The following is a 23,101-nucleotide window of genomic DNA, read 5'->3' as shown; positions in this document are numbered from 1 at the left end:
TTGGTTGGAGAAAGGCATTGTGTTGCTGGAGCTGAAGGGTAAATCCTTCCCCCACCTTCATCATATAGAAACAAAGTGTCCTAGCAATGTGACTCTTACTTCAACACCTAGTGATGGGGCAGCATCCCCCACCATGTCTGAGGGCATCTGTCTGCTTTAGGTAGGGTGCACAGGGTAGACCACATGACACACACAGGGGAAAGGCAGGGATGCCGGCAAACTTAGACATGCAGCCCAAAACTCTGCTGTGTATCACTGCTGGGTCACCCCCACCCAAAATTGCTACTGTGGGTAAAAGCAAACAGCTGGCCAGCAGGCTCCAACTGCAGCATCAGCCTTTGTGGTAGCAGCAGTGGCTGCAGCCCAGCCACAGGGGTCCCTGGTGGGGTCCCCTGGCCCTGACAGTTACCTGAGTATGTTGCAAATGTATTCAAAATGTTGCAGGCTGTATGTTGCAAGAATATCTGAAGGGCTGTCAAATGGAAGATGGAGCAGGCTTGTTTTCTCCTTCTTCAGAGTAGAGGACCCAAACCAATGGATTCACACTTCAAGAAAGGACATTCTGACATAACATTAGGAAGAATTTTCTGACAGTAAGAGATGTTTGGCAGTGGAACAGACTACCTTGGAAGGTGGTAGACTCTCATTCATTGAAGGTTTTTAGCAGAGCTTGCATGACCATGTTTCATGGCTGCAATAGTTGTGATTCTTGCATGGTAGGGAGCTGGGCTAGATGGCACTTGGAGTCCCTTCCAAACCTACAGTTCTATGAGTCTGTGAAACTGGTGCTGGATCCCGATGTATCATCTATGCAACCCAACTTTTACAGTACTCCTCTCTTACCCCTCACTTAAAGAAACATACCGAGTTTAAGAAGGGACTCAGAATAGCCTTATTCCATTTGATTGTACTATTGCCATGTCCCTGGAATACTCCGGGAGAATGAGGAGGTGGAAAACTGCAAGATGAGATTACAAAATGAACAAATGTGTACAGAAAGTGGGGATATTATGCAAGTCAAATTATGGAAATTGATGAGATTTCAGCTACTGGTGACAGGAGGGGTGAGAGCAACAGGCAGGAGATAATTAGTGTTTGTAGAGAGTTGACCAACCAAGATCTTCTCAACTCAGGCCCAAAACAAATAGTGTCTTTGCCTGCAGTTTTATAAGAGTATATATTTACAATAGATAATTAAATGAGTAAATTAAATGAATTTGGACATGCAGAATATATGAAAATATTTAAGGAAAGGCAGAAAGAAGGGGAAAGAAGTCAATTTTGAAATCTTAAATGGATTGTAAAATTAATGAAATGTATAAATTTGAAAAGTATAAATAAAAAACTAAAAAAGCAGCTTGGAGATCCAAAAAACAAAACAAAACAAATGGTGTCAGATTTATCAATTAACTCCAGCTCAGCAACCTCACTCTGTATCCACCCTCTAAACATCTTTTGTTTGAGTACAGTGACCTGGCAGATAGAGAAAGGACACCCTGGGAGATTTTGCCTGAATTGCTCCACTTGACTCCAAGGAACTCGTGCAGCCAGCCCGTGAAAGGATCATAAGGGTAATTGATCCCACAGCAAAAGTTCAACAAGGCTCAATGGGGGGTGGGGACAAGTCAGTCTCAGCCATTTCATCCATCATCAAAATAAACTCTTCTGCTGTTGACTCAGAACAGGATTGCTTCCAGTGCTGCATCTTGTTCTGGTCACCAAACTCTAAGAAGGATATAGAAAAGCTGAAATGGGTTCAGAGGAGGGCAGCAGAGAGGGTAAGTTGAACAGGAAATGAGTTCGATGAGGAAATGTTGAAGGAAGAACTGGCTGTGTTTAGCCCTGAGAAGAGAGGATTGTGGAGGTGGACAACAGAGAAGTGGCATTTCTGGATTACGCAAACTGTGCCCCAGTAGGAATGGGTGAAGCTGTTGATTTTGGTCTTTCTCTGTTTTCCAGTCTGAAGTTCAGCTCTCGATATATTCACACCAGTTTGCATTTTTTTTTAAAAAAGGCATCATGAGGAGTAATCTTAGTGTGAATTTCTTTCAGCATACAATTTTTTTTGTATGCTGTTTCCCCAAATACAGTTCTACACGGAGATTTGCAGGACCTGCAGGGACAACTCCACTTTCTGAGACTCCACTCCACTCCACTATTTGATCTCGATTTCTTTGTGATTATTGCTTTCTCTGATGAAATGTATTGATAAAGTATGTGAACAATGGAGTCTCATATCAACTTTGAAATTGAGAAGTCAGATCTGTATTGCTCTGTCTCTAAAAGGTTTTGCCCCTCCTTGGGAACTTTCCCTGCTAAATTTCTATTGAGTACAGCAACTCATGTAGAGATTAGTTCTGCAGCAATTATTAAAATGAAAATGATGATTGGGTTGACTTTTAAGTGCCTGCATTTGGATCTTCCAGCGGCTAGTTATAGTTACCAAATTATGAAAGACCAATTTCTTTACACAAAAGACTGTCAGGAAGAAAATTTCCTGGACACACTAAACACCCATTGAAATGTGGCTGGGTATAATAACAGCTTCTAAAATATGAAAATAATTGCTAACATTTCCACTGAGATTTCATCACCCATCATGTATCTTTACATAACTTGCATGGTTATACTTAAGGAAACCGAGAAAAGATAAAACTTCAGTACGCAAGAACCTATCTGTGTTTTCAGGCCTGCTTAAGGGCCTCTCTGTACACAAACCACTTTCCTTTAGTTCTCATTTTCTGTGTGCTTTACAACCTTAATTATTTAGACTGTTATCCTGAGAGCACATCCTGGTTTAATTTCACGTTATGTAAAGTCTCTTGCTGTTCTTTGGGCATTTAGAAGAAATCCTAACAATAAATAAACATTTCAGTATCCTGTGATGGTCCTCAAGTTTCTCAGTTCTCACAGGCAGAGGTTTTCAACCTTTTTGAGTCCATGGCTCCCATGACCAACTACATTCTTTCTGTGGCTCCCCAGTGGGGAAACACATCCTGAGCCTCAGAAACCCCCTTGCCTGCAGAGCTGGCAGCCCCTCATCCCTTTTTGAACACCCTCCCTTGTGGAGTGTTTCTTCAGCTTCCTCTCCTCTCTCCTCTCTCCTCTCCTTGGGAGTCCTCTGGGTAGCCACTGCAGCTGCCCTTGGTCCCTGAGCCACCCCCTGTCAGACGAGAGGTGCCTTCTCATGCCACCCCACAGGGGCCTTGGAAGAGGATGCCCCCAGCATTAGCGGCCCAACAGTACAGTAAGTGCCACGCTGTTAACATTTGGGGAAAAAGAGGTGCCAGTGCTGCGTACACCTGAGTACCCCCAGAAAAAAGCGCTATCATCCCATCATCTCCAGCCAGTATGACCAATTGTTAGGGGTAATGGGAACTGGAGTTTAAGACATCCAAAAGACACCACATTGACTACCACTGTGGCAGAGAATGAGAGCAAAACTCCCCAGACTGCTCCAACAGGACTGAACATTTCTTTGCAATCCATACTACTGTTCCTCAGGCTTTCAAAGAACCAGAAGAGGCATATTGTTCCACAACTCATGCTTTTTTAATTATATTTTTAGTTTTAGATCATCATAGTTTCCTCAGTGCTATTTTTCTAGAAAAAGAGGTGTTGGAACTCACCATCGATGCCTCCCTTATTCTCTTAGAATGGCAATGGCGCTCACCTGAGAGGGGCCAGAAATGAGGTCCAGGATCTTTTTTGATGTGCCATTGATGCTCAAGCATGGAGTGAGAGAAAGAATGTATACATTAGAGATTTGCAGGATACATGGAAGGCATCAGTTGGAAGGGCTTGAAATGAGCACAGAGTAGAAGTAAAGGTCTAGATCAGCAACCCAAGAACAGAAGCACCAAAGGCAGGCACACAGCCAAGTCCAGGCAGAGTCAGATTCCAAGAGGCTACAGTCTGGAGGGGGGCAGAGCAGGGTTAAGTAAAACATACCAAGTGTGGTTGCTCAGACTGAATAAACAAACCTCTGGCAAGAGTTCTTATGGATCCCACCTGGTTCTGCTGTGCTGATGAGTTACAGAGAATGACTAAGATGGTCCTTCTTGTTGGCATACGTCTGTCTTGAGAGATAGTGGAGTGTGCATCTGGGGTGAAGTCAAACTGCTGCATTAGAAGCACTGAAGTGAGCTCCCCAGGGTGCAAACCTGGGCATCGTGTATGGGGATTCTGGGCTCCCCAGAATGCAAGACCCGTCTTGGCCTCACTGGTTTGGTCCAAATGAAAGCAGAGCAAGACAAAGGGCACCAGCTTGGCTGTTGGAGTTGCTAGAAGGAGGCATACAAGACTCCATCCAACTGTCTTAGAGAAGAGAAGACTGACAGGTGATATGAGAGCCGTTTTCAAACTTGTTTTCTGCTGTTCCAGAGGGCAGGACCCCAACCAACAGATTGAAATGACAAAAAAAGAGATTCCAACTAAACATTAGAAAGACCTTTCTGATGGTAAGAGCTGTTTGACGGTGGAACGGACTCCCATGGGAAGTGGTTTCCCATTTGCTGGAGGTTTGTAAACAGATCTTGGATGACCATCTGTCAGGGATGCTTGAGCTGAGATTCCTGTGTTACAGGGTGTTGGACTAGATGAGTCTTGGGGTCCCTTCCAACTCTGCAGTTCTATGATTCTATGCTTCTATTGCCTGAGTCTAGTGTTCCTTCTCCGATCATTATGCAAGTGATGCTCCAGAACAGCAAAGCTTGGGTGACCACTTTCTCTTTTGTGAAAACTTCCCTAGGTTTCATTATTTTCCACCTAGTCATTTTGACACTTTGGAAACCTATTTGCAAAATTTAACAATTCCAAAATACAGGTGCGCTTTCACTTTCACAAGATTGAATATACTGCCTTTGGCTGTACTTGAAGGTCGATTTCAAAAAATTCCGCTGGAAAAATGGTTATGTCCCTGTGGAGATGGCAGTACTGAGTCAGTGGCTCATGTGCTTATGGCTTGCGCTCTTTATAAAGATTTGAGGAGTGAGGTGATGACCCCTCCACTATTGTCCATGCCAGGTCACTCAACCATTGCTACTGCATCCTTTCCAGAACAAGATGATCAGGTGACAGCAAAAACTGCAAAGTTTTTAGCGGGGGCAATTAGAGTAAGATCTATTTTGATGTAAACCTCAAAAATGTATTTTGTATAGTTAAGTTTTTACCTCTATCTTCAGTACATTTTATTTTATTTTATTGCTATGGCTAGTGGCTGATGCAAATAAAGATTCTTCTGATTTGATCTGATCCCTAGGTTTCATTGGCACCTGATGTGTCTTCCCAGTATAGTGGATCCTTGGTTTTCGAGTGACTCAGAAACTGAATGATTTGGAACCCGAATGCCAAAAACCCTGAAGTGAATGTTTCCATTTTTGAATGTGCCCCGGAAGTCGAACGGCTTCCGAGGTGTATTTCTCCATTTTTCTCAATGGAATTTGCCGACTGCCCATTGCGCCTCGGTTGTTGAACGTTTTGGAAGTCAAACGGTCTTCTAGTATGGATTACTGTACCTCATAGCAGGCACTTATAGCTTCCTGGTGGACCAATGTGTATTGGCCCATGAATTGGGGAACAACTGAGACCCTGAGCGATGTCTTGGGTGATGATCCCTTTCTCCTCTTTAGCAGATACAATTTGCACAACTGCTTCTTCTCCTTATTTGGCTGTTCTGGAGATTCAGCCTTAGATGGGAGCTAAGATTGTTCAAATAGGAGATTTCCTCCCCTTTTTGCCAGCAGAGGGATTGAGGAATTAATATCTGACAATGATGTTTGCCAGAGGTTTAGGCCAACAAGCTGAACCCAGGCTGTTAGCACACAGAAGCTAATTTCTTTTACTGCAAACCTTTCAGTGGGCTTTGACAAAAGATTGCTTCCCTCCACTTCAGCCCCTCTCTCCATCCCTGCAATTGATGACAGGCTGTCTTGGTGAAATGGGTCTCTTCACCTTCTAGTGCATCTTTGTGATTTATTTTCTCTCTAACACACACACACACACACACACACACACACACCTGCTACAAATGCTTGGTTGGCTTTTAAAAATATTATTGCTGCTACTCTCTCTATACAGACATACACAGACATACACTTGAACCAACTGAATCTCTTCAAGGGTAGCCCCACGCAGAGCATATTGCAATAGTCTAAACATGATGTGCCCAAGGCATACGCAAAAGCTGCCAAATGTTGCTGTGCAATAATTCCCAGCATCCTAGGCCATTGGTCATGCAAGTCTTTTCCCCTCCCCTTGCTTGTTATTCTGTTCTCAGTTTTCATCCTCCTCCTCCTCCTCCTCCTCCTCCTCCTCCTCCTCCTCCTCCTCCTCCTCCTCCTCCTCCTCTTCTTCTTCTTCTTCTTCTTCTTCTTCTTCTTCTTCTTCTTCTTCTTCCCTTTGTGGGCTGAAAAGCAGCGCCAAAATAACTTCATTCATAACTAACAAAGGAATTTTCTGTCCTGAGAGAATGACACTCCCATCATTGATGGTTTTGCACCATCAGTTAAAGAACGGCTCTGTTTAGACAAGCGTTTGGCTGAGCTTCTGCGTGCCCCAATGCCAGCTGCACTAATTATCTGTTCTGCTGCACTTTGATCTGCACCATTTTATTGTAAAATTATTTGTAAAATACTTCAAAGTGGCTCCAGTGCTCACTTGTTTTTGGTTTGGGTGGGGACAATACTTTAAAAACAACAACAATAAAACAGACAGTCAAAGGGGGTGGGGGGAACAGACACTGACAACCAAAAATAATATGAATTCAGTATGGGGGGCTTTAAATGGTAGAGCCAAACAGTCACCAATTAGGAGTAAATAGAATGACTATAATTCTAAGGTTATAAATGGGGTGTAAAAGCACAGCTTATGTTGAACAATATAGGAAGGAAAAGAAGAGAAAAATGTATTGCCTGTTTACAGATACATCCCAAAAAATGTATTTTGAAAGGATTTGCCACCCATGTGACTGCATTAATTAATACAGTTAATAAATAACCTCCAAATAGAGGGAAAATCAGAAAGGCTAGCATCCTCCCATAGCTGCTTGAATATTATTACATGTGAATTTCTCTGAGATAGCAATGAACATGACTTTCTTGAACTACTAGCCTAGTGTCATTGCAGCCCTGAACAATTACTATTTAAGCAGCTACCAGGAGATAATTGCCTTACCTTAAAAAAAGCGAAGAAACATTGTTTAGGATCCAATATCATATTTTTACCCATAAGCATACTGATTTCTGTAATCAGCTGTTTGCAAAATTTATGAACTTCAGCACAATTCCGCCATATAAAATTCATGCCTCCTGCAGCCCCATCTGCCCAAGGAAGGATCCTGATTTTGTGCTCATTGCTGAAGAGCAAAGGTAGGATGAACAACCCAGAAATACCAAGTCATTCAATCAATCATAACCGATGAGAGGTGTTCACATGTTCCATTCAACATGTATACAATCTGTGCAAACTGAGTACCAGTCAAGCTATGCACTGGCACAGCTATTTCTTTGTAATTTACAATGAGTGTAGAGTCTGTGTACCTATGCACACAATAGTCAAGCTAGACATTAATATGATTAGTAACAAGTAATGTTCAATGTGTGTACAGCCTGTGCAAAGTGTACAGGCCAAGCCATGCACTTGTAAAGCTATTTACTGTTTGCAATATTCAATAGTGTTGGTTGGCATCCGTCTGTCTCAGGAGATGATGGAAGTCTGCCCTATTGGGGGGTGAAGTCAAACCATTGCAGAGTTACAGCACCTGCTTTGGCTGTAGAGAGGCAAGCCACATACTTGCATGGTGATTCAAAAGAAACATTCAATATGTGTACAATCTGTGGACTTGTTGACATAACAGTTGAGCCCTGTAATTGAAAAAGGTAAACTCTTTCACACAAACAGCTTGTACCTGTGCTCAGTGTAATATGCAAAGAAGCCCATGCTTTTTAGACTCCCCATCACACAACCATGGCCTTACTTAAAAAGGCATCAGGTTACATTTTCTTTTCAAGTGAACTAGCTCCTGCAATTTTGCAGCATCCATTTCCCTTTGAGGGGTTTGTGAAAGGTGCCAGATGAAACCAATAAGAGAAAAGAACAGGGGCTGTAACTTTAACGAAGCACTAGAAAATGCTAGTACAGTTCCTTTGTAATGCCTTCCACTATCATTGATTTAACAAGTGTCTTTCCCCTTCATTTGTCATGTCCTGGAGTTTGATACAATTCCTTTGCCACCACAGATGGAAGCAGAAGGCCTCCCGCTCAACCACTGTCGTTGACATGGGGGTTGATTTAAAAGACTGGGCTTTGTGGTTGTGTATTTGTGCAGAAATGCTCTCTTTAGGTTTCTCTCTCTCTCTCTCTCTCTCTCTCTCTCTCTCTCTCTCTCTCTCTCTCCACTTAAGGAACATTTCATTTGCAAAGTGATTGCCAAGGCGGACCAGCTGGACACCAGATTGATAGCTGCAGAGGAGCACTGTCTACACCAGGACTAGCACAGAAATTGCAAGATTCCCACTGCAGGAAATGGCTTTCAGACTGTGGGGGCCAAACCCTCCCCCACAAGGTCAAGTTGAAACCCACAGTCTCTTCTAAAGCCTTGGGGTTGGTCACACCAGCATTATACCACAAGATGACAACAAATGGTAGATGACAAAATCATAGAATTGTAGAGTTGGAAGAGACCCAACGGTCATCTAGCCCAACCCATGCAATGCAGGAATCTTAACTAAAGCATCCAGGACAGATGGCCATCCAACCTCTGCTTAAAAACCACCAAGGAAGGAGAGTCCACAATCTCCCGTGAGAGACTATTCCACTGTCAAACAGCTCTTATTGTCAGAAAGTTTTTCCTGATGTTTAGTCGGAATCTCCTTTCTTGTAACTTCAAACAATTAGTTCGAGTCCTATCCTCTGGGGAGGAGAAAACAAGTTTGTTCCATCTTCCATGTGACAGCCCTTGAGATATTTGAAGATGGTTGTCCTTTCAGTCTCCTCTTTCCCAGGCTAAACACACCCAGCTCCTTCAACTCACATGGCTTGGTTTCCATATCCTTGATAAGGGGTAGGGAACCTAAGGCCCAGGGGCCGGATCCAGCCCAATCGCCTTCTCAATCCGGCCCATGGATGGTCTGGGAATCAGCGTGTTTTTACCTGAGTAGAATGTGTCCTTTTATTTAAAATGCATCTCTGGGTTATTTGTGGGGCATAGGAATTTGTTCACCCCCCAAAAAAAAAATTAGTCCGCCCCCCAAGGTCTGAGGGATGGTGAACCGGCCCATGTCTGAAAAAGGTTGCTGACCCCTGTCCTTGATCATCTTGGTTGCACAGTATTCCAGGTGTGATCTGACCATTGCAGAATGGAGTGGTACTGTTACTTCCCTTGATCTGGACACTAGACTTCTGTTGATGCAGCCTAGAATAGCATTCCCTTTTTTTGCTGCTGCATCACACTGTTGACTCATGCTAAGCTTGTGGTCCACCAAGACACCTAGATCCTTCTCATTGAGACCTCTGGCAAGAGTGATCTGTCACTCCCACAGTGGCCGGGGGGGGGGGCAGGGAAGAGTGGGAGTGAGGGAGGGAGGGAGGGAGAGAGAATTGGGAGGCAGAAAGAGTCAAGGAAAGATAATGGCTTTGGGCTGACCACCCCGGACTTCAATCCTGCTCATTGCTAGCAAGCGGCCCCTGACAGATTACCCCCAAGAAAATATGGCCCTCAACAGAAAAAGGTTCCTCCCCTGACCCAAGGTGCAAGTACCTTTGACATCTCAAGGACCTTTGGGGTAAAGGAAACTCAACAAGTAACCAAGCAGATGTTTATCACCCAGAACTGTGGAATGAGCACAAAATCCCTTGGGACTCAGCAATGCACTTGTGGATCATCCCACATGTGGATCTGAAGATGGTGTTGGGGAGCTGGCTTCAGTCATGCAGGCACTCACCAACCAACCTTCCCTTTGATAAATGTTATTGACACTCTTCTGAAGACACTGAATCAATATATTGGATTTTGCATAGAGGAAGCAGCTGACAATCTACTGCTTCTAGGACATTAGCAAGGCTCTTTGCAGTTGCTCTGAGCTCCTGGAAGGAGAATATTCATGGCACTCCTCACATTTTGGAACAGTGCAGCCATTACCATTGGGCTGCTTTGGTACACATTTGACTTTGGCTCCCATCCAGCTCTCCAGTGACCATTTGGGGAGCCAGCCAACATCGCTTCATGGGCACCAGGAAGCTAGCTGTCGCCTGCCCAAGGGCTTAGTGTGAGTGCAAGAGACAGGAGAATTGGGGGGGGGGCCTGGCAAGTCAAGGTCCAGGGAGGTGCGTGGAAGATCAAAAGGTCAAGTCAAGTTCCAAAACGCTGCAGTCTAGAAGAAAGGTGCCACGATGGAGGAGTCCTGATTCACCTACTTGGTGTGATTGGTTGCTCAAACTGAGGGAATCAAGCCTTATTTATAAGGGAAGCCAAGTCCTTACTAGTTCCCCAAACTCCCAGGCCCAGCTGGGCAACTCAGTGAGCTCTTCAGAATCCCCCATTGCATCAGGTTCTCCTGGAGGCTCTGGTGACGCTTCCTTGGATGAGGTATTGATAGAATCCTGGCCAGGCTGAATCCTGATGCCACTTTAGAAGGTGCCTCCCTGGGAGCCTGTGGAGTCAGGGGACCTGATGTTTTGTGGCTGAATACACACCACAGCTCCAGACAGCATGCCATCACCCCCAGGAGCAAACACAGCAATGAGCCTGAGCTGAAGCCAAGTTGCACACTGTACACATCTAGTAGCCGGATGCTTTCATCTCTGAGCCCTCACCAGGAAAAAGCCAAAAACCAGCATGTCCCATGGAGCAGAGCCCCTACTGAGGATCTAGAAAGGGGTGGAACAACTATAAAACTGCTCGGTTTGTGCCTGGCTCACTTGTGCAATATCTTCCTCTGCCTGGGTCCTTGCCCAGTCTTGCTGGTACATTGGGGAATTTTGCCAAACCACTTGGAGAGAAGAGCTCATCTAGGACCAGTCTTCTAGTCTTCAAAGCACTTCCTGCCTGCTTTTCTATTGGTGTTGAGGAAAGCTGTTATTTGGCAACCATCCACACCATTGGAAGCAGCTGGCTGTACTTGCTGCTGGCTGCTGGTGGGAAGACTGGTGGATGCATCTGGAATTGGCCCAGGGATCTGAGAAGCATTCCCATGTTAGAAGGCTGTATAGAATCAGTTTGTGGTTGGAGTCCAGCTGGCCCTGCATTGGCAGTGTTGACTCAGACACACTCTTTCCTGTTCCCTCATGTCAATGCATGAACAGCCTTTGCTAGATCATGAACACAAATGCTCAGGAGTTAGTCACTCCTGATTTTTGGTAATTATTATATGAATCGACCTGTTCTGCACCACACAAAGCAGTGTGTGGACTAGAATTATCATTACCCATTGGGGTGACATTTTGCAGTTTCTAAATAATCTGATGTAGTGGTAGTTTTTTTATTAAAAAATGCATATTTTGAGAGAAAATACATTGAAAAGTGTATATTCAAATACAGATTTAAACAAAGCTTTTGTATTTGCGTGTTGCTGTTTTTTAAAAAATGCCAATTAATGGAGAAATAAGATGGAATGAACTTACAAATGAGCAGGCAGTGAAAGTGTCCTAGATGGGGAAAGACTCTCCATCCTTAACTGAGGCCAAACTATGCCTCAAATTATACCTTGGGGCAGCATGGTCCATCCCTTACTGAAAAGGATCTCTCTTTTGTGTGGGAGTGGGTAATATATGTTGTACAACACCACTTCTGGGATCTTATAATACACAATCCTTCTCTCTCTCTCTCTCTCTCTCCTTCCTTGGAGGTTTTGGAGCAGAGGCTGGATGGCCTTCCATGGATGCTTTAGTTGAGATTCCCACATTGTAGGGCTAGAGGACCCTTGGGGTCCCTTCCAATTCCACAATTTTATGATTCAAAGCTAGATAGACCAATGGTATGACTAAAGTAGCTTTGTATGTTCACCTGGGCAAGTAATTTGGAACCCATGAGGCTAGACAGACCTGCAAGTAAATAGACTGAGGAGTTGCTATTAGCAAAGGGCCATGCAGGCTTGGTCATGCTACCAAGGATGATGCTTTGCCCCTTAGATCCCCATGCACTTTTTGGAGGAGGTGGGCTGCCTTTCATCCCAGGCCCCATTGGGTCACCTGCCTGCATTTCTGCTCGCTCCCACATCTTTCTTTCCCACTGATTGCAGCTCCAGTTTGTTAATTTGGCATTTCCCAAAGAAAAGGAACACAGGGGATACAGAATGAGGTGTTGACTGCAATCAGCAGGTGGCAATGGAGGTCAAAGTGGCCCTGGAGAAATAAATCTTTGGGTCCAGGCAAACAGAACTCTCCCCAATCCAGACAGTTCCGGAAAAGGCAGTTCCTGTGCTACTGCTGTTGGCACTTTAACATCCTCTTCTCTTCAGTTTGCATTCACATTTCCATCCAGTCCCTGCCTGTCAGCCTAACCTACTTCAAAGTTTTTTGTGGGGATAAAATAGGGAAGAGAAAAACTATGTTTGCCTCCTTGAGCTCCTTGGAGGAAAGGTGGGATATAAATGCAACCAAACACCAAGACTTGGGCTATCCCTGATTTAGTTCAGGAGATTCATAAGCTTCTTAACATGTCTTAGATCACCTCTCTAGTGCACTCTTTTAAATGATGAATGCAGACTCCCAGACCTTTCCTTCAGCACCTAATGGGAAGCCAGTAGAACCAGAAAATGAAAGGAATGGTAGACTCTGGAGCCCATGCTGTTGTAGCAAGCTGTTGAAGTTGCTACACAGCTGAAAAGCAAAATGTGTGAGAACCAGGTAGCACATAGGGGGGAGTGGCAGAGATTCCTATGAGCACAGCAGCTGAATAGCTTGCAGTGGAAATGGCTGCCACACCACTCAGTTCACAGCTTCACACTAGTGTTTCCTTGTGAGGTTAAGTCAACATGATCTTACATAGCAGCTTTTACAGAGAATGTCCAAATAAAGACCCCCCTCCCCACTTTATCACAATGCATAATTAATTTATGGAATGCACTGCCACAAGAGAATGTGATGACTTAGGACTTCCGGTTGGTCGCCCAGTAATGGCAGTCAGGAGCTCTTTCGGCTGAAAGAGCCCCTGTGCTTTGAAGTTGTGGAGACTACGAGAGCGTCGTGGTTCCCCACAAAAAACCTCAGATTGGGCGTTCTGAGGACCTGGTGTTCCCGCAGGTGCCTTTGTGCGACTACCCCGCTCCCCAGTAAGCTCTTAAGAGCCCCAGGAGTGAGCGGGGTTGGAGACGCGGCACAGCGGAAACGACTGCTTCCTTCAAAGTGCGAAGCTCCTAGACTGGCGATTGTGAGCGGCCAATTCCTTCAAGAAAAAAGACTTAAAATTCAGAACTGTAAGCAACTACAAAGCCAATTCACAAAAAGATTGGGAAGAAAAGGGGATTTAAAAACGGCGGTCACTCCCCCTTTGTTGGAGAAAGTTAAAATCAGTGTACAAAGACCGAAGCCTTAAAGGAGTGAAAAACATTTGAAACTTTGCAAGCAATACTATCCCCCCTCTCTGAGGGAAGAGGGGGTATTTATTTTTAAAGACTGAAACTTTGGGAGAAAGTTACAGCGATAGAGAATTCCCCACTCTGCAGTGGACCACCCGGGAGGGAAGACTAGTCTCCATTGTGACGTCACAATGGAAGAGGAAACATTCAATCTCCGTTTCCACTGACTTTGTTACAAATTTTCCTGCGCTGTCTGGCTACATATTAAATTAGTTAAAAAGTGTCCTCTTTCCCCAGGTTCAAGGGGAGTTTGGGAGAATTCTTTCCTTGTCATTTTATTTTCTATGTAGCCTGCATTTTTTTTTAAAAAAAAAAAGAATAGGGACGCTGCCTCTGAGCCGGCTTCAATGGGACTGGAGAAGGGAACTTGTTTTCCTCCTTCACTGTGCCAGACTGTGGTATTGACCTTGAAATTCCTAAGCCATTATGAGTTCAGATAAAACGTGGCTCTAAAAGTCAACATTTTGAGGAGTCGGTGATGACAATGTTGAGTGATATTAGAGAAGGCTTAAATCGCAATACAGCAAGCATGGATAAATTGGATAAAAGGATTGAACTTTTAAGTACTGACTTAAAGAAAGTGAAAGATGAGATAACCACACATGACACTGTTGAATGGTTTCTTTAAATGTAAAGGTTCATCATTGTTCCACTCCATGTGTATGTCTTTAAGGGGCCGGAGCAAGGGCCAGAGCAAGATAACGAGACCCAGCTTTACAGCTGTGAAACATAGCAGGTGCTGCTGAGTTGTATTTGATTAAGGCGTGTCAGCATTTGGGTAGAGTATATAAGGAGCAGCACCTAGCTCTCCCATTACCCTGGGGGATGGGTTGGTGGTTGGGTCATGTTTGTTTGTTAGTATATTTAGTGTAAATGGAGTTTTTGTTTTTCTTATTAAAACCTTCTTTAAGTTATTTATGAGTCCTCCCTTTTTAATGCATGATCTCCCCAGCAAGCTCTCTGCAGCGTTACCATACTGCCAAGAAGTCAACATCTTTGGTTATGGGCCCAGCTGCTGAGTGGATGACTGCATATTTTTGGACTCTGAGAAAGGTTTGAAAACTCCTTCTCCTGTTAGCGTAGTTTTTGTGGGTCTGGAAGATATCCAGAATGGTTGACCGGGTTCCTGAAGCTGAGAAGGTTCTGGTCTTCCCACAGCTAACAGATGAGAACTATAGTTTATGGTCTTTTCGAGTGGAGGCGCTTTTGACCTCTAGAGAAGTATGGACCTATGTAACTGATGACCCTCCTAACCCTGTAACTAATGCTTGGTCGAAAGGAGATGCAAAAGCCAGGGCGATAATTAATTTGGCAGTCAGCGACCAGCAAGTAGTCTATATAAGAAATAAGAAAACTGCCAAAGAAATGTGGGACAGTCTTGCAGCAGTGCATGTTAGAAAAGAGTCAGCGTCTGCATTGACGTTTTTCAAGCAGTTGTACCAGACGAAGTTGCAGCCTGGTGGTGATTTGGCAGCACACTTGAGACGTCTGGAGGCAATACGCGGCGAGTTAATTCGAAGGGACATGGAGATACCTGATATTCAGTATGTTTTTATCATCCTATGTTCCCTTAATGAGGAATTTGATGGTATAGCTAGCCAGATATCTGCCGTTCCACCAGCACAATTAACTGTGGAAGGGGTAACGGCAAGATTAATGGGCGAGTTGGATAGAAGGGAGGCTTGTGCCATAAGCACTCCTGTTTCCAGAAAGAATGAGGAACGCCATATGCAAACCTGTGGTGATACAACTGCATTTAAAGCTGCAAAGCGTTGTTGGTTCTGCAATAAGCAAGGACATTTTGCAAGGGACTGCAGATCCAAAAGAAAGCAAAGTACTCCCAAGTCTGTTTCTGTTCGTCAATCACGGTCGTCAGCCCAGCAGCCAGCATCGTACCGTAAAGACAGAAACGAGCCGCGAGCTTTTCACGCTCGGACTACAGATCGTAAAAGAATTAAAGGTGCCAAGTGGAATTCTTTTATTGTGGACTCAGCCGCATCTCAGCATATCTGCAATGATCGAAGCTTGTTTATTTCTTTCGAAGAGGAAATTGGTAATGTACATTTAGCCAATTCACAAGTCTTGCAGTCGCTTGGCAGGGGTACTGTTAAACTTGACTCTTTAAACATTACAATAGCGAACTGCATTTACTGCCCGTCAGTGGACAATTTATTATCAGTAAGGTGTTTTGCTCGTCAAGGCATAACTGTGCGTTTCTTAAAGTCAATGTGTGAGTTTTTCGAAGGGAACAAACGTCTATTGTATGCCCGGGAATCTGATGGTTTATATAGACTATATTTTCGCACCTACTCCCAATCGCCTATAAGTTGCAGAGCAGCACAGTCAAGCCAGGGGTTGAGGAATGTAAGACCACATTCTGGGTGTGTCCACATGGCGCACAGAATTCTGGGACACCTGAATTTTGCTGATGTAATTAAGACAAAGAATATTGTTAATGGCCTCAACTTAAAACCATGCAAATTCTTTATGCAATGTCTATCCTGTTGCAAGAATAAGATTAAGGTTGCACACAAGGGTAGGTGCTCAGATAGGAAAGTAACTGAGCCATTTGAGCGTGTACATTGTGATTTAGTTGGGCCACTCCCACCATCATTAGGAGGTTCTAAGTACTGGCTTACCCTCATAGATCAGTATAGTAGATACTGTTGGACTTATGCAATAGCTGAGAAGTCCCAAGCATTTGAGAAGTACAAGGTTTTTTGCAACTGGGTAAAAACGCACTTTAACAAACCAATTAAGAACCTGTTTTCTGACCGGGGCGGGGAATTTGTCTCTGAGGATTTTGAGAAATTCCTGGAAGCGCAGGGGACTACTCATGAGTTATCTTGCCCCCGAAGTCCCTGGCAAAATGGGCTTGTTGAAGTTGTGCAGCGTGACCTGCAGGCAGGGGTTAAAACTTATCTGCACGATGCTAATCTGCCCAAAGCATTTTGGGCTGAAGCGCTTAATGCCTTTTGTTATGTTAGAAATCGCAGTTATCATTCTGGTTTAGATGTCACCCCCTATGAGAAGCTGTTTAAAAAACGCCCTAATCTGAAATACCTACGCATTTGGGGTTCAGATGTAATTATGCATTATCCTGCTAACCAGAAATTGGGTGAACGTAGTGTTCAGGGAAAATTAATGGGCTACCAGCAGGGGGCGTACAGAATTTACATACCAGCAACTGGCAAATTTCATATTACCAGAAGCATGATACAAACTGTAAATTGGAATGGAGTTGCTGTTTTCCAAGATACTGATGGTATAAATAATACTGAGGAAGAAGAGGAAGCAGCAGCAGCAGCAGCAGGAGAAAATGGTGATTCTGAATTAATGGGGAAAGACAAAAAGCCTGTTGAATCTGATAATTTGTTTGATTTAAAGTCACAGGCACCCGAGGGGAGGTTAGATTCTCTTGAGTTTTCTGACCGTGAGCTTAGCCTACAGGCACCTCTTCAGTCTGACAATGATGATTTACAACCTGAAACTAGTAGTTCACTTAGTCCCATTAAGTCTGAGGAGTCTGACTTTCCTTCCGGACTGAGACGTTCAGATAGAAAGAGGCAGAAGCCACAACGTTTTGCAGATGAACATTTTAATACTGTGTATGCCAATAAGGCGGTTTTTGAGCCAAAAAGCTACAATGATGTTCAGAATTTACCTAAGCACCAAGCTGTAAATTGGTATAAAGCTATGAACTCTGAGATAGCTTCTTTAAAAAGCATAACACTTGGTCTCTTGTACCACAAACCCCAGATATGAGACTTATTGATTCAAAATGGGTTTATAGAGTTAAAATGAATGATAAAAATGAAGTTGTAAGGTACAAGGCAAGACTAGTTGCTAGGGGCTTTCAACAAATTCCAGGCGAAGATTATGATTTGTGTTATTCACAAAGTGTAAAATATGAAACAGTTAAGCTTTTGTTAAAAGATGCTTCACAGTGTGGAAAAGCCCACTATGCAATGTTTCTCTGCTCTTAAGAGAGTGGTGATGTACCTTAAACATACCAAACATTATAGGTTGCAGTTTACATCAAGTATTGACAAAGGTTACACATGAAAAACATGTACAAAGTATGCTTTATGTTTTTGTTCCACAATGATGAACCGCAGGGGAAATGTTGAATGGTTTCTTTAAATGTAAAGGTTCATCATTGTTCCACTCCATGTGTATGTCTTTAAGGGGCCGGAGCAAGGGCCAGAGCAAGATAACGAGACCCAGCTTTACAGCTGTGAAACATAGCAGGTGCTGCTGAGTTGTATTTGATTAAGGCGTGTCAGCATTTGGGTAGAGTATATAAGGAGCAGCACCTAGCTCTCCCATTACCCTGGGGGATGGGTTGGTGGTTGGGTCATGTTTGTTTGTTAATATATTTAGTGTAAATGGAGTTTTTGTTTTTCTTATTAAAACCTTCTTTAAGTTATTTATGAGTCCTCCCTTTTTAATGCATGATCTCCCCAGCAAGCTCTCTGCAGCGTTACCATACTGCCAAGAAGTCAACAGACACAAGGTTGGCACAGCTGGAAACAGTTAGAGTGCCAGATTTGGAACGGCTGCAATATGAAAATGCCAATTCAATTGCCTTTCTTCAGATGAAAGAAAAAGAATCTCATTTGAGACTGAGGGGGGTCCCCTTTTTGGAAGAAGCAAAACTCAAGGAGTCTCTGATAGACTTTTTTTGTGGAATGCCGGGATCTGAAAAAAGAGGCAGTCGAGTCATGGATAGAGAAAGCCTCCCGCAGGGCTGCCTAGGCTGCGGATGTGTCCCCGAAGCGCTGGGAGCTCTGCTTTCAGCGTGCCCAGCGCTCCGGGAAGCAGGCTACTATCCGCAGCCTAGACAGCCCTGCGGGAACTCCCACAGGGCTGCCTAGGCTGCGGATGTCTTCCGGAAGCCTGGAGGGTGAGAGGGGTCGGTGCGCACCGACCCCTCTCACTCTCCAAGCTTCAGCGAAAGCCTGCATTCGCCCCATAGGACGCACCCATAGGACGCACCCCTTCATTTTTGGAGGGGAAAAAGTGCATCCTATAGGGCAAAAAATACGGTAACCTATGTTGGAAATGTAAAGAAAAAGAAGGAACTTTTTATCACATGTGGTAGACCTGCCCCAAGGTGAAAAACTTCTGGGAAAAGATTTATAATGAATTGAAAAAAATGTTGAAATATACATTTATAAAGAAACCAGAGGCCTTTCTTCTTGGAATAACAGGTTTGGAATTGCCAAAGAAAGATGTTTAATTATTTTTGTATGCCACAACTGCCGCTCAAATCTTACTAGCTAAGAAGTGGAAAACGCAAGAACTACCAACTGTGGAAGAATGGCAGATGAAGATGATGGACTTTTTGGAGCTAGCCGACCTGAGTGGAAGAGTCCACAACCAGAAGGAGGAGGAGTATCAGGCAGAATGGACGAAATTTAATGACTATTTAGTTAAATATATTAAGTTAAATTAATTGGAAAAAGCTTGCAATTACCAGTTAGGCTTAGGATTTAAATAAGTAATGTGATGAATTATTATGTTTAATGCTGAATTGGGAAGAAAGAGTGATGTTAAGTGATTAAGTTAAGATTATAAGAATCTTGATTTGGAAAACCGTTAAAATGATATGCACTGAAATTCAACTAGGGGGATACGATGTTAAGAAGATTAGTTTCAATAAGGTTATGATTTATGTTTGTCTGTTTATTTGTTAGTATGTTTTTAATTTTTTGAAAATCAATAAAAAAAATTGGGGGGGGGAAGAATGTGACGACTTAGGATGTCTTTAAAGAGGCATCCCAGAGGCATCTGGTTGGCCACTGTGGAATGGAGGGTTCTGGTTACTTCCTCCTATCACCTGGCTCCTACCTGCTAATGGGATGTTAGTGCAACCTAAAGAAAAAGGTATTCTGATTGCTCTGCCTGCTTCCTCTGCTCTTTCAGGTCCATACTGTCTAGCCTCCATCTAGAGCTGCCTTCCCCAACCTGATGCCCAGGGCTTTCTTCAGCCCGAAAACACCGGAATGGTGTTTTGGCACCTCTCAGCTGGGTCCTGGAAGTGGGGGGCGGGAACCTGATCAGCCTCAGCAAAGCCCCACTATGCCTCCAGCTCACAAGGACAACCCTCCCCAGAGCCCAATGGACATCCTCTATGGGCTCCAGAGAGGCACAGTTGAGCTGGAGATGCAGTAGGTCTTTGCTGAGGCCCTTCAGCCTCCCAGCTAACAGCTGACATGTGGGAAAGCCGCACCTCAGCTGACCAAGTCCCCATGCTGAGGCAGGGGGAGAGGAGCTCATTAAGCTGCTCAGCCAAGGTGCAGAAAACCACCATCACCTCAGCTGAGGAGACCCCCCTCCCCTCCCCCAAAATATCCTCTTTGGGCTCTGGAGTGGGTCTTCTGAGGGAGGTGCGTTCCGGCACCTTTTGATCTAGAAAAACCCCCACTGCTGATGCCTACCAGATGTTGATAGACTCCATCTTCTATCAGCCCCAGCCAGCCCATTGTCAGGAATGTTGAGACTTGTAGTCCAGCAACATCTGGAGAGTGCCAGGATCGGGAAGACAGATGTAGAAAAGCAGACCAGATATTTTGCTTCTCTGAAGCCATATGCACTAGCCTACTTGCTCTCTATATAGAGGCCTCCCAACAGTGATGGAGCAGAATACATACAGCAATATTAGCACACATCATATGTCTGTCTCTGCAGGCCAAGCCCACGTGACTCTGCCAAAGCTGACTACTTGGCTGCTCTCCCTTCGTCAAATCTCTACACGCAGAGCATTAAAATGGAATGAGGATGCGCCTCAGATGAATGTTAATGATATAGAATACTATTTCCAAGTCCTGGGCTTTGCTGTGTTCTCATGCATAATGTCTTCGATCTCTTTTTACAAGCAAAGATGTCGTTTAATTAACTCATGGGCCGCTTGTCTCATTGCAGGCTTGCAAAGTGAAAGGAAGAGTGGGAGGCACACAGCAGGGTAATCCAAGTAAACAGTGGGAAGAACAATTCAGCTTTGATACAGTTCCTTTATGCCTGTGGAAGTGATCCAGGGGGAAAGCTGTGCTCAGAGTGGTAAAGGAGGGTTGTAAAGAGGCTTGGGAGGAACCATTGTAGGCCTGGATTCAGAAATGGAGCGATGGAGAATCTGCAGCCTTCCAGATGTTGTTAGACTCCAGCTCCCCCAGCCCCCAGACAACAAAGCCAATGGTCAGGCATGATGGGAGCTGAGGCCACCTACTTCTGGAGAGCCATATGTGGCATGAGGATGAAGCATTGTTTACCCTGTTTGCAGCCTTTCCATAGGCATCGGGCTGGCCACCATGCAAACAAGAACATTGGCCAGGTGGGCCTTTGTTCTGATCCAGTAGGTCTCTTCTCAGCAATGTGTAGCCCTTATGTAGGATATAAACCGATGAAACAGCTGTGATGGTATGTGGGGATGGAGCGTTTCTGGCAATGGTGGCCAGGGAACTGCATTCTTGATAACTGGGTATGTAATAATAATAATAATAATAATAATACAGTGGTACCTCGGGTTACATACTGTCAGGGGTTCAGGAGCAGAGACGCAGAGAAGGGAGGAGACAGAGAGCGAGGGGGAGGAATACGAAGGAAGGATGAGTGGGGATGACGACCCGAGATCACCGAGCCTGTCCAGTGAGTCCGAGGATTCCCAGAAGGGAGCGCCAGCGGTCAGAGCAAGGGGGGGAAGCAGGGGGACACCCCAGGAAGAAGGGTCCAGAGAGGGATCAGAGAGCAGCAGTTGGAGATCGGGACCCACGTGCCCAGCCGGGAGCAGCGGGGAGAAAGGGGACCAGACATCGGGTTCCGGAGGCTTTCAGCAGGAGGGAGGGCATGAGTCAGGAGTAGTCACGCCCACCTCCGGGAGCGACGAAACGATCAAGAGGAAAGTAGAGAGTTGGGCGCGCGCGCCAAGTTCAAATGCAGCGGAAGCTGGCGCAGTAAGCAGCCCGGAGAGTGAGCCAGGTCCCAAAGCCCGCCGCAAGGAGGCGGAAGGGTCAGGGGGGTCCGCGTCAGAAGAGAGTAGGAAAGAAGAGACCACGGGGGGCAGAAGGACCCAGAGACGGAGGGAAAGGCGCAGGAGGTGGAGCAAGGCTAGGGTATTAAGCTGGTGTGCTAGAGGCGGAGACTCAGACGGGTCTTCGCCGGTCTGACATAGAAGACGTGGGGCTGCACATTGCAGTTTGGAAATGGAACCTGTAACCCAATAAAGACTCTTTTAACGTGAACGCTGGCTAACGTGGTCCTATGTGAGCTGGGACTGGGTAGCAGCCCTGACAGTAAGACCCGTCTCTACATAGCTTCGGACACCTGAAACCTCGCAGCGGAGGCAGAAGCAGCGAGAGGAGGAAATTGGTGTTTGGGAGCAAGCTCACAAAGGTTGGCAGAGATGACGGAAGCAGAAAAAATTTCAGCGCTGCAACAGGCAGTGACCCAATTGAACGCAGAGGTACTGGCATCCAAGAAAAGGGAGCAGGATGCTGCGGCCGCCTACAGAGATCTCCACGCCAGGTTTGAAGCGTTGGTTAAGCAAGGGCAACCGGGACCCAGACCGGAGGGGGTTGGGTTGGCACGGAGAGCAGGAGGGCTTGTGGCTCACTTCGATGGGAATTTGCAACAGTACCCCAATTTTCGAGCAGACGTAATGTGCGCACTGCAACTGCTGGCAAAAGACTTTAGAGATGAGGAAGAGAAAGTGGGGTTTATACTGTCCCATTTGCATGGGGATGCTAAAGCGTGGCTGCGCAATTTGTGGAGGGATAAAGATCCGGCGCTTCAGAGTGCAGATGCCTTTATCAAAGCGATGGATGCGTGTTTTTTATCTACCATTGACGTGGATCTTGCTCGACGGGAGATACATGGACTGAGACAAGGGAGGGCGAGCGTACGGCAGTATCACGCCCGCTTTTTTGCGCTGGTCAGTGCCTTGGAATGGGACCGGGATTCACCTCCAGTCAGAGACCTGTTCTGGGAGGGTCTGAGCAGTGCTGTTAAGGACGAAATTGCGAGGGGGGAGAGGCCCCGGAGCACGCAGGAGGTGGTCCAAAGGGCGCTGACTGTGGGGGTGAGGCTGGAAGAACGTCCATGGTGCAGAGACGAAGGACGTGGAGGACGCGAAGCAGCGAGAAGTTTCTCTTTCGTTCCCAGGGAAGCAGCGCGTGTGCAATCCACACCTCCGCCAGGAGGGGGAGTGGAACCTATGGAGGTGGGAGGCGCCAGGGCTCAGTCAGCTACCAGAGCCCCAGCACCGGGAGCAGTCAAGACTAAGCCTCCTAGAGGGAACCGGAAGTGTTACATCTGCGACAGCCCTCAACACTTGGCGAGAGAGTGTCCCCAGAGGAACTCCAAGCACACTGCAGCCTCCGCAACGGTGATAGCAGCCACGCAGCACAGCGAACCCCAGCAGGGAAACGACGATGTCTGGCTGGAGGCAGAGGCACTGGGGCCCAGCCAGACGAATCAGTGAAGCAGTCCCCAGCGATCTTGCAACCCACAGACCCCCTCCCACCCAAACC

The sequence above is a fragment of the Podarcis vaucheri genome (assembly GCF_965113315.1).
Source record: "Podarcis vaucheri genome assembly, chromosome: 9".
NCBI classification, from domain to species: Eukaryota; Metazoa; Chordata; class Lepidosauria; order Squamata; family Lacertidae; genus Podarcis; species Podarcis vaucheri.
Note: the sequence above shows the minus strand (reverse complement) of the source record.